Below are 12306 nucleotides of genomic sequence, written 5' to 3'. Positions count from 1 at the left end.
ATTTTCAGTTCCCTAAACTTGGTCAGCTGGAATTCAGTATTAAACCACCACTCAATTTAGGCCTTTAAATAAGGAATTTGCCTTATAGTAGAAAATTTACATTTATCATACAAATGGAACATCGTGTTCTTGGTTTAGTTCTTTCCCCGCCTTTCTGCTGTGTGCTTAGAAGGTAGTAAGGACACTATTCAGTAGGTGAATTTTGAGGACACAAGAGGGGAGGCTGAAGGAAGTTAGTACTCAGGATCCAGTAAAATGTAAACTCTAGAAGGTGGCAGACGCTGCTGCTTTCCTTTTACCTAATCCAGGTCCAGGCAGATACGAGAATACCGATGAAAGCCCAGGCTTGGGATATGCTTTCAAAGTGCTTGGTCAAGAAGGCCTTCATATCAAGACAAATATTCAGGGCAAAGTCTGATACAGTTCCCAAAGACATTTTTATTTTGTGATCTTCAGGTCAATTAAAAAAATAGTGGAAGTGATTACACAAACATGATTTCTAGAGCAATTGGAAATAGTTACTGGTAGCATCTGAAATTAAGAATTTTGCTGTTCAGTGTTATAGTTTGTAGTTAACTCTTCTCAAAACATGAATTTAAATTGTGTGGATTTTATGAATTGCCAGAGCCTATCCATAATATTACTTATTATGGTGTAAAATTTGGTGTGAAGCTTACAACATCCAGGGGAGTTTGGTACCAAAATACAAGAACTGTTTTACCCATAATGAAGTACTAACACATGGCCCCTAGGATGTTATATAGGATTTTCTGCATTCAGACTTATGTAATCTTTGATATTATCTGCATCTGTAAAATTACACAGAGAGTGCTCCAGACTTTGGCAGAGGTTTCCACATCAAATCAATTTCTCAGGAATATGTTTAGGCTCTTAACTAAGGTAGCACATTCACCACGGTAGGGTTGTGCAGTAGTGTGAATGGCTTGGCTGAGTGCTTTGGGAATTACTCACACATTTTACGTTTGATAATAAGGTCAGAAGAGGTACTTTACCCTGTGGACATTGACTTTCTCAAGCTGCGATGGAACTACAATAAAGATTTGAGGGCTGAGCCCGTGGCGCACTCGGGAGAGTGCGGCGCTGGGAGCGCAGCGACACTCCTGCCGCGGGGTTCGGATCCTATATAGGAATGGCCGGTGTACTCACTGGCTGAGTGCCGGTCACGAAAAAGACAAAAAAAAAAAAAAAAAAAAAAAAAAGATTTGAGCACTGTTTGGAGGAAAACAATTCATTTTAATCTATTCAGTGATTGTTTTTGTGAGAAAATACTGTGAACTCAGCACTTTTGTGAAATGGGAGTGGGGTTGGGGATAGGCAAGGAAATGGATAAGACAGGGGACCCTGCTCTCAGGGATTAAAACCCAATTGGGGGGCAAACATGACAAATTCAGGAAATAGGGAGCAATAGTCAGCAATCAGAACAACTACAATTGTTGGAGCATTTATTGTGTGCAAGGCATGGAGTTGAGTACTTCACACGAATTATCTCATTTCTTCCTCAAAGTAGATCTGTAAAAGTCATTATCATCCCCATTTTGTAGGTGGAGCTTAGAGATGTTGCGGTAACCAGCCCAAGGTCTCTCAGTAGGAAGTGCCCCAGGCGGGCTTCCATGCAGGCCTGCCCGAGCTTTAAACACCCCACTGTACCCCTGCTCTAGGTGAACAGTCATTAAATGACAGTTGTGAATGATTAGGGCAACAAGCAAAAGCAGAGTTGGAGGGTAGGGTGGAGAGCTGTGCACAGCCTAGACCTTGAACTATGGGAAAGATTTGCATAAGCAGAGGGGCATTGGAAAAGATTCTGGGTGGGAAGGGTGAGTGAGCCAAGAGAGAGCAATAAGCATCATTAGAATTAGATTTTTAGTGTTGCACTTTGTAGTTTAGAAAGTGCATTCACGTCTGTTATCTCATAGGGTTTTTACAGTGTACCTGTGAGGTAGTTAGGGAGGATCTTGTTATGCCCATAATAAGGTGAACTGAAGCTTAGAATTGAGTGACTTGTTCATAAATAGCAGAACCTGGAGTAAACTCAGGTCTCCTCTCCAAAGATCCTTCCCCTCTACCATGTTGAGCCAGGCAAATTCAAGGATTATTGAGAAGTGCCTTAGCAGGTAGCAAGGCACTTTTAGAAATTTCAATGAGACAATTAACTTATTATTCATAACAATAATACAAACATTAAATGAAATCTCTTTTACACGTTGGATTTTGGCTTAGCTTTACTATTATGGTATATAAATTTGAAAAATATTTATTTTTCAGGTGTTCGGTCTCATACATTTATTCATTCAACAAATATTTATTGCACTCCAATTACTTATGTGCCAAGCCCTGTTCCAATGATTCAGTTCAGTTATACAACTTTCAGTAGGTGAAGCACTTGATGTGGTAGCCATGCCAGAAGAGCAGGGCCGAGATCTCTGAATATTTGAATCTCTTTTCAGTGGCTTTCTTGATGACAGCTGTCCTCAATGGGGTCCCCAGAACCTCCCCACTTAGGAGTTCCAAGAATGAGAAGCAACCTCAGATAAAATGAAGGGTCAAGGAGGCCAAGAGAGGGGAGAAGGAAGAATCCCCAAAATCCCATCATTTGGAGGCAAGAACATTTCACCTCTGTTTCTCCTCCCAGAAGCTATACCCTTAGCACCCTGGCCCTGCCATGTCCTTGTCCTTTTCTTATGTCAGTTCCCTCCTTTTTTGGTCGTAGAGTGAAGGGGACAGAAAACTAGGAGGGTCTTTTGGGGTTAGGAATGTGACCAATCATAGTAGGTGTTGTTTATCAAGAGTTTTCTGTGTGCCAGGCACCATACAAAGAGTTTTGTATAAGTTATCCCATTAATTGTCCCAAGAAAGGTATTGTATTCCTACTTTATAGATGAAGAATTTGAGAAGTTCAGAGTTACTCAGTGGTAGAGCCAGGATGCAAACCAGGGTCTGTCTCCAGGAACATGCCCTTAACACATGCACTCCCATGTGGGACCCCCCAGGACGGCCAGCAGATCAAAAGGGTGCAGAGCTGCTTGAAGAAAAAAGGTCAAGGAGACCCAGAGCACTTCATGCACATCCCACATTCCATTGCAGGCCTCTGCAGAATGTTAGGGTGCCCTCAGTCACTATTTAAAAACCCCTGGTCTAGATGGTTTCTAAGGTTTCATTCAGCACTCAAAATATGTCTAATTATACTATTGGTCCAAAGAATGGCTTCAAAAACAATTATAAGCAAAGTCAAAGTTTAGAGACCCTCTTGAGGAAACTTAAGCACTGAGGCCTTCTTTAAATATCCGCTCACATATAAATGTGTTTTGGTAGCTGTCGATGCAGACTTAGTTGTTCTTAGATAGTACTTGTTGCCTGAAGTTTGGGAGACATTCGTAGTTGGGCCTAAGTACTTTTTTTGTTTGTTTGTTTTTGGGTTTCTGTAAAGGTTTTATTCTGCACAGAGGAAAGAGGGGGCTCAGTCCTTCTTGGCAGCCACTTTCCTCATGGCAGCCAGGACATTGCTCAGCTCCTCTTGCTTCCTGTTGGTGCGGATGTGTGTCCCCACCCTTTTCTTGATGAACTTGAGGGTCCATTTGTCCTTAGAGACCTTGAGCAGCTCCATGGTGTGGCACTCATATGGGGCAAAGCCACACACCTCTCAGATCATGTCCCGCACGAACTCTGTATGCTTGGTGAGGCGCCTGCGCCAGTAGCTGTGCCTTGGCTTGCTCACGTTCTTGGTCACCTTGTGGCCCTTGTTGAGGCCTACGGCCATGGGGTAGCACAGAGTCATCGCTGCGGACAGCTGCTACTCTTCAGCGGCGTAAGGGCCCATCTAAGTGCTTTCATTCATCATGTAGTTACTATTCTGTCTACACCATAGCGTTGGTGTTGCGTCTGCCTCATGTTTTATAAATGGGGAGCTGAGCACAGAGATGACAGTGATTTGCCTGAGACCACACAGTAATTAGTAGTTGACCACACTTTCAAATCGGGGCTCCTGATGTCCAGTTCTCAACTCCTGTCACTATGTCAGAGCTGCCTCGAATCCTCTCCTCACATCCTGGGCTGATCTTTATGTAACTCCTCACCCCTTCCCTGTGCAGAGACTTTAACTGCCTTCTCATGGATTCTAGAATCAAGTGTGAATCCCTTAACTGAGCTTTCAGTGTGCACAGTCTGACCCTGTGTCTCCCTGTCTCCCACTTTCATGTAACCTCCTTCCCTCAACCAGCCTGCTCCCCACATGTTCCAAATATGAAAGGGGGCACTCAGGTAGAAGGAAAAGGGTGGGCAGGAGCTTGGACCTGGGAAAGCCCAGGGCTCCTTGGGGAAGAAAGGAACTAGGGTTTGTATACTGTCTCCCGTGTGCCAGGCACTTCCATATGTTACCTCACTCAACTGAGCTCACACCAGCTCTGAGAAGGAATTGCTATTTCCATTTTTTGATGAGGAAAATGGGCCTTTAGAAATGGTAATTTGCCCAAGGTCACAGAGCTGGGAGACAGGAGGCTGGATTTGGCCATGGTCTGGCCATGATCTTTCCACTTTTCCCTGCTTCTTTGGAGGAAGCGAGGCCCTGTTCTCCTCTCTCTGTTCACTGTTTCTGACCTGCCTTTCCAGACTCATCTCCCTCTTCGCCCTCACTAAAATCATGTGCTGGTGTCCAACTTGTCTCTCATCATTCCCCTAAAGCACCTTCCATTCTCCTCTCTGCCCTTTCACTGTGGCTTTTCTCCATCCTAGTCTCCCAGCACGTCTCACCCCATTGCCAGACTCGTTCTAGTAAAATCCCATCTCTCCTATAAGTTTTTAAAGCTCAGTTCAAATATTACCCCAGCCTGTAAGCCATTTCAGTTTATAGCATAGTAGAGAGAAGTCAGGTTTAAAGTCAGAAAATCTTGGTTTGAGTCTCAGGTTAACAGTATGTAACACTTGTACAAAACTCTTGAGGGGTTTTCTTTATCTTCTATAATAGAATACTAATGTTGGCCCTAACCACCTAATCAGGTTCTCCTTAAGCATACAGAAAATCCTATATGGTAAAATATTTTTTCAAACTGGAAAACACTATATTCTTATTTTTCTTTAAGCCCCTTCTCCTTTCAAACTAGAATTTATCATTTCTTCCGAACAGTTTAGTACTAAATGATAACAGCACTCTTTTCTGGCATTTAGCATGTACTACCTAATATTTACTTACTTTTGTGCATTGCTTTATTATGCTCCAAGTCACCCTGCAAATCCTCCCCACTACCCTTCCTTAGCGATTCCGATACTGAACTGTGGTTGTTTATTTGCATCGTCTCTCTCCTAATCTCTCCTACTGTAAATCGTCAGATCCTAGAGAGCAAGTGTGGCTTGGATTCTTTTTTGGATTCTTTGGACTACCTAGCACAGTGTTGTGTTCATAATAGGTACTCAAGTGATAGGAATGCAAATATTTGTTATTTAAATGCATGACTATATCAGAATTGTCCTATAGGACTCTGAAGATTTATCCTACAATATACTAATATATTGAGATTTTAGAGCCATTTACTGAGCCAAACTAAAATACACCCCATTTAACTTGAGGAAACTTTTGTAATATACTAAAGTAGAAATTTGAGATTCTGATTTGTGAGGTACACCTTGAAATCTTTTCTTTTTCAAATCTAGAAAAGACCAAAAAGGAGAACTCACATATAAAAGCCAATGACATGCTGAAAACCAAAATTGAAAAATCACGTGTTCTGCCTGTCCCATATTCTGCTGGAACACTGGTACAGCTTTATAGCAGTACTTAAGATAGTATTGACCTGTCTATGAACTGATGTTGATGTTGTCTAGCTCTCAGATTCCACATGAAGCCAGTTTTTGTACTTTAATTTAAGAACATAAAGCCATGCATTAAACAACACCGGCAATAAACCTTAACGACTGTCATGTTTCTGAACGAACAGGGTCTCTGCACACAGCTGCCCAAAGGTGCCCAGCAAGGGGCCAGTGAGGCTGGGACCCAGCCCACAGCTGCTCACCACAGCCCGTGTGGGGGCAGCATCTGTCTCCAGGAAACCTTGCCTTTTTCTGTTTCTCAGGAAGGCTCGGGGGATAGTTCTGTATCCACCCCGTCAGTGAAAAGTGTGATATGTTGTGATAGCTTACATTTCCTACAATGATCATGACCAAATCGTTAAAAAAAAAAAAAAAAATTCTCCATGAAGGTCAGAGTCTAAGGAGATGTATTGACAATTTAGCCTCTCTGATCCTATGGAAACATGATTTTACTTGCAGAAGAAAATAATAAGGCCATCTATAAGATGAAATAAAGATTTTTGAGCAGTTTGTTTTGCATCTAAGATTAAAAGCAGCCCAGGATGTAGACAAGGAAGCCTGCTATCCTTGTAAGTAAGAGAGAGAAAAGGACCCGGGAAGGATGATATCCACAGTAGCAAGAGGAGCAGGAGCCCAAACCTGCTCTGACTCATGCAGGGGTGCCTTTAGTTTCCCTAGAATATTGTGTGCAACTTGGGTTACTCCTCTGCCTGGAATTCTTCAAGTTAAGACCCGCAGTCCCTAGCTGGACAGCTGTCCTGTCACCTGTCTGCTTCCTGCAGATTGCTGACCCTTCCTGTCTCGCCTCCTGTGCTCAGCCATTCCATCGTTCACTCTTCAGTTGCCATTTTCACATTTTAGGCCGGGCACATGCTCACCTCAGTGACTCCTCTGCTTGGAATTCCACACTGCCCCCTCGCCCCTATTCTCCTCTTTGCCTGGCTCTCTCTCAATCCCTAAAGACTCCCAAGTTGAGGAGCTTCCTCCAGGTAGTCTACAGTGACTTCCCCCTCTCGCCTTCCCTTCCACACCATGCTGTGCACATCTCCACCAAAGCACAGGCTTGTCAGTTTACTTATATGTCTCTCCCACTGGATTGTAAACTCCCTGAGGATCATCCCTGGGTCCCCACTGCCCAGTACTATGCTAGTCACATGACAAACATTGGTAAATGCTCCTTGAATGAGTGAAAGAAGAGTCCAATTTAAATTTAATATAAAGTGGTGAAATCAGCCAATTTGAAACTTTATTACAGGTTGAATATCCCTTATCTGAAATGTTTGGAACAAGAACTGTTTTGGATTTTAGTTTTTTTTGGATTTTGGAATATTTGCATTATTCCTATTGAGCATCCCAGGTTCAAAAATCTGAAATCCAAGATGCTCCAATGAACATTTCCTTTGAGTGTCACATCAGTACTCAAAACATTTCGTATTTTGGAGCATTTGGGGTTTGGGGTTTTCAAATTTGGGATGCTCAACTTGTATTCAGCGCTTTTACTTCTAAGCTCCCACCCGGGCTCAGCTGGTGAAAATTTATATATCCTTCTTAGTAGCTAACTGGACATCACATATCAGAAGTAGAATATGTCAACACTAACAATGGAGTGTTTATTTTCCATTGTTATTGGGTTAATAACTGCCCCCCCTTTAAAGTCTTACTCTGAAATAGGATGTGCTGCTGTCCCACGTGCATAGCAGTCTCCGCCCCCAGGGCCATGTAGACTCAACAGCACAGTGTGAAGGCGTGTCTGGAATACTGCAGTATCGCAGCCCTGGCATATGCTCTGCTGGTCTCTTTGCCTCAGATGACCTTTACTACACTTGTCTGTATGATTCTTTATTTATCCTTCAAGTCCCAGCTTAAATTCCTTCAGGGCAAGATTTTGAGTTTTTTTGTTTGTTTGTTTGTTTTTTGGTGGCTGGCTGGTGTAGGGAAGACTTTGAGTTTTAAGTGTTTATTGTACAGTACTTGGCACGGTATAGAGTCTTAATTAACTCTTTTTGAATAAATGAATGAGTACCATGTTAAAATACGTTAAAATGTAATTTGCCACCAGTTATCAGCTGATTTGAGTGGGACAGTTTGTTGAGTTGAAAGAGTTCTTGTGCAGGACTGTCACATGCAGTGCACGAGGTCTTCAGCCCATCCTTGAAATGCTGGCAGCATAAATATACATAAATGTCAATAGACCTCACCTGGACATTTTGACAACCAAAAACGCCCCCTACATATGTGAGCTACAGTATGGTCCCCAGCAAGCCATGGGATGGCATCAGTCATCTTGTGGACAATTTAGCTTTGGAGAAAAAAAAACTACTCTATTGCCATCGACTAAACACCCTTCCCTTGTCTGTTGTCACACAGATGCCAGTATGACAGGGGAACAAATGAGAGGCTGTGATGAACCAATTCAAGCACAACCAGAAGAGAAAGAGCAAAGGGCACATTCCATGATGGTCAGATTACTGTGCCTCCTTCCATACCAAGGGTGGCTTATTACATGCATGTTTGACAATATATTTTTAAATCACTACAAAAGTTAGACAGATATCCTTTCAGTATTCCAGACAACCAGTGTCCTTGTAAATAAGAATCCATAAAATTGTTTTCTTAGTATTGCATTTTTTACCAAACATGTACAAATATACTGTTATTTGAATTCCAAGGGTTTCAATGTTTTTTACTTGGAAATCAGATTTTATATCTGAAAGGTTAATGGAGAAAACTAATTATGCTATCTGGTAACCAAATGTGTGATGAGACATTTGTCTCTGTAATTAACAGCAAGGAACTTTTATAGTTTCATAAAATCAAATGCTGCATAGAGTATTCTGTGAGCATTTGTTTGGACATGGTGTCCAAAACAGAGATGTTTATGGATGATATAAAGCTGAACTGAAATGTAATGCAGGTGTCTGTGCATCTCATAGCATTTCTCATTGTTGAAATGGAAGCCAGAAGATTAATAACTTTACTTTGTCATGATAAAATAAGTAATGTGTTCTTGGAACAGTGGTACAGTACATAAGTTACTCAGTAATTCCAAGAATTTATTCTGTTCCAGGAATAATATCCTTAACAATTTATTTTTACAGAAAAAGTTGATGCCACATAATAGACTGTGAAGTTGCTTGTTTGTTAATGGAATTATATCTCAAATATGACTTTACACATACATATAAAATGTAAAGAACCCCACAAAAATGCAAGGTGAAGGTACAACTTAAAAGTAAGAAATCAGAAGATGTAAAAGTTAGGGTTCTTCTGTTAACATTAATTCATTCTCCTGCACATATATAATTTTTTCAATTACTAGCAAGACTTTAATGGGCAGCTTAATATGCACCGTGCGAAATATGGTTGAGGAGTTGCTGCAGGCATGTTGGCTTTAGCATTTCTCCACAAATTCAATGTTCTTCTTTTTCGTTCTGCCCTGGAAGAGAGAGCCTGGGACAGGAGCACTGTCGAGACATGTGGCCCAGATCTGCTCTGGCCTCCCCTGGTCCACGTCAGTCATGGTGGGCAAGCAGCTTAGTCTTCTCATTTCTCTTGTGGGAGAAACTGTATGATCTTTGATGAACTGGGAAGAGGACGAAGATGAGACATGTTCCTTGGGGAAAGCTTTCATAAGCAGCCGTGATTGAGTATAGGCACGTGTATGGCCTCCGCCTGCCATCCCCCTACACACTCCATTGAAAGGAGGAGTTCGTTCACAGATGCCACAGATTTGGGTTTAGTTTTTGCATATCATATCAGAAGATTTTTTTTGTTTTGTTTTGTTTTCAGCTTTCCTCAAGTGTATCTTCCCACTGTATCTCTTAGGAGAATTTATTTTTGTATTTATTTTAGATATTTATTGAATAGCCACTAGTGCCAAGCTAAGAGATTTTAAAACCCATTAGGTTGTGATAAGGGAAATTAAGGATTCTCTGGGGACCCCTCAGGGGTCTTGGGGCTGAAGGGATATGAACCTTGAGGAAATGACAGTTAAGCTGAGACCTGAAGGAGAAGTGCAGGTGTGGGGCTGAGGACATGGAAGGGGCCGCGTGTGTAGAAAGCAGGGCATGGGAGTGCTTCTGGAGACTGGAAGGACTTGGCATGTCTAAAGCAGAGGCCTCTGGCTGCATGTGACAGCCACCGATTAGGTTCTGACTGGATTGTTCTGCAAGGGAGGCCTGGGGATTTTACAAAGTTGCCAGGTGGTTCTGATGTGCAACCAGACTTGAGAGCCACAACCACAGAAGAAGGGACAATGCAGTGAGCACCAGGGCTGGAGAAATAGCAAGGAGGCCAGACAAGGACGGGGCCTTGGGAGCCGGATTGGGAGCCGGGGCTCTGTCCTAAAGTTATTAGCAGTCCAGGGAGGTGCCTGATGTCATTAGATTTGCATTTTTGAAAGATCACTCTAGCATCAGGGTGGAATATAGATTGGAAGGGAGCGGTACTGAAGGCTTTTGGCAGTACCCCATCAGGTGATGATGGGAATGGCATGGTGGTGGAGGGAAGTGGAAGGATTCTAAAGTAATTTAGAAGTTCTCAGAGGCAGGACTTGGTGATTCATTGGCTGTGGGTAGGAGGGTAAGAGGGGAAACTCCAAGGTTTCTGTCTGCATAGTTGCATTGGTGCTATTTACCGAGGCTTGGGGATTGTCATGACAAAATATGTTTTTAGACATGACTTTACGGTTGCTTTTGAGATGTGCAAGTGAGGCTGTTTGGTAGGCAATTGGATGTGTGGGTCTGGAGTCCAGAAATGGGGTCTGGGCTAGAGTCCTCACACACAGATGGTCACTGGACACAGGGTGAGGATCGGTGGATAGAGAAAGAGTGTGGAGGGCGAGAAGGTGCCTAGACTAGTGTCCTAAAAAACCTGGACATTGATGGCAGTGTTTTACACATCAGTGGTTGTGACCTGTCAGTGAGTCATGATATCAATTTAGTGGATTGTCACCAACACTAACAATAACAAGAGCAATAGTAATAATAATAAAGAAATGGAATGGAAAATATCAGTGCATTGCATGCAGGAAGAATAAATTCACAAAACTTTTGTTTCAGTTCTGTGCACAATATGCATATATGTATGTATGTTCTAGATTATCATGAAGAATGTATTTCTTACTGTGAACCATGGTTGGAAAAGTTTGGAAGCCACTGATTTAAGCTGTCACTGCCTTAGCCCTAGAAATTTCCCTCTAGACTCACTTGGGAAAGGATGCTCCTCTCCAGGTGCCTTTGGACCCAAAGTTACCCAAGTTTCTCCAGGTCCTTGGAGGAAAAAGTCATTGTGAATGTGATCCATTTTTCATCACCATTAATATTATTTACATTGATGATGAAACTGTGCCACAGCATATGTATTTAACTCACAATATTTAAAAAATTTAAATGACTGAAGGAGTGTAATGCAGCCAGTACTTAGTCATGTTCATACTTAACTGATCCAAGATACACATATGTAAATTAAGATCTCAGGAAGGAGAGGAGATTTGCATTTCTGTATTAGGAGTTTGTTGGCTTTCTGTACAGTAGAACAGAGGATCAGCATTTCAAATTATATTGAAAAGAGTGTCTCTTTCCAAACAGTAAATTATGATCATTTTTATCTCTTGGTGAATGAAGGCAATATTTTGGTTATACTACTATAGGAATTCAGAAGCAGCTCTTATTTATTTATTTTTTTTAATTTTCTTTTGTCGATATACATTGTGGCTGATTATTGCTCCCCATCACCAAAACCTCCCTCCCTCCTCCATCCCCCCCGCCCCCCAACAATGTCCTTTCTGTTTACTTGTCGTATCAACTTCAAGTAATTGTGGTTGTTATATCTTCTTCCCCCCCCAGTTTTGTGTGTGTGTGTGTGTGTGTGTGTGTGTATGAATTTATATATTAATTTTTAGCTCCCACCAATAAGTGAGAACATGTGGTATTTCTCTTTCTGTGCCTGACTTGTTTCACTTAATATAATTCTCTCGAGGTCCATCCATGTTGTTGCAAATGGCAGTATTTCATTCGTTTTTATAGCTGAGTAGTATTCCATTATGTAGTTGTACCACATTTTCCGTATCCACTCATCTGATGATGGACATTTGGGCTGGTTCCAACTCTTGGCTATTGTAAAGAGTGCTGCGATGAACATTGGGGAACAGGTATACCTTCGACTTGATGATTTCCATTCCTCTGGGTATATTCCCAACAGTGGGATAGCTGGGTCGTATGGTAGATCTATCTGCAATTGTTTGAGGAACCTCCATACCATTTTCCATAGAGGCTGCACCATTTTGCAGTCCCACCAACAATGTATGAGAGTTCCTTTTTCTCCGCAACCTCGCCAGCATTTATCGTTCAGGGTCTTTTGGATTTTAGCCATCCTAACTGGAGTGAGATGGTATCTCAGTGTGGATTTGATTTGCATTTCCCAGATGCTGAGTGATGTTGAGCATTTTTTCATATGTCTGTTGGCCATTTGGATATCTTCCTTAGAGAA

General features: G+C 42.0%; 1 protein-coding gene and 1 pseudogene across 6 annotated transcripts in view; one reads left to right on the top strand and one right to left on the bottom strand.

Annotated features, from left to right (window-relative positions):
* Positions 1-12306, top strand: part of BEND7 (BEN domain containing 7) — an 85523-nt gene that overhangs the window by 4300 nt on the left and 68917 nt on the right. The gene's annotated exons all lie outside the window — the stretch shown is intronic.
* On the bottom strand, positions 3476-3793 carry LOC134379888 (large ribosomal subunit protein eL36-like; annotated as a pseudogene).

Source organism: Cynocephalus volans, chromosome 6 (genome assembly GCF_027409185.1).
Source record: "Cynocephalus volans isolate mCynVol1 chromosome 6, mCynVol1.pri, whole genome shotgun sequence".
In the NCBI taxonomy this organism is placed as follows: domain Eukaryota; kingdom Metazoa; phylum Chordata; class Mammalia; order Dermoptera; family Cynocephalidae; genus Cynocephalus; species Cynocephalus volans.
This window is presented reverse-complemented; position numbering and strand designations above follow the sequence as displayed.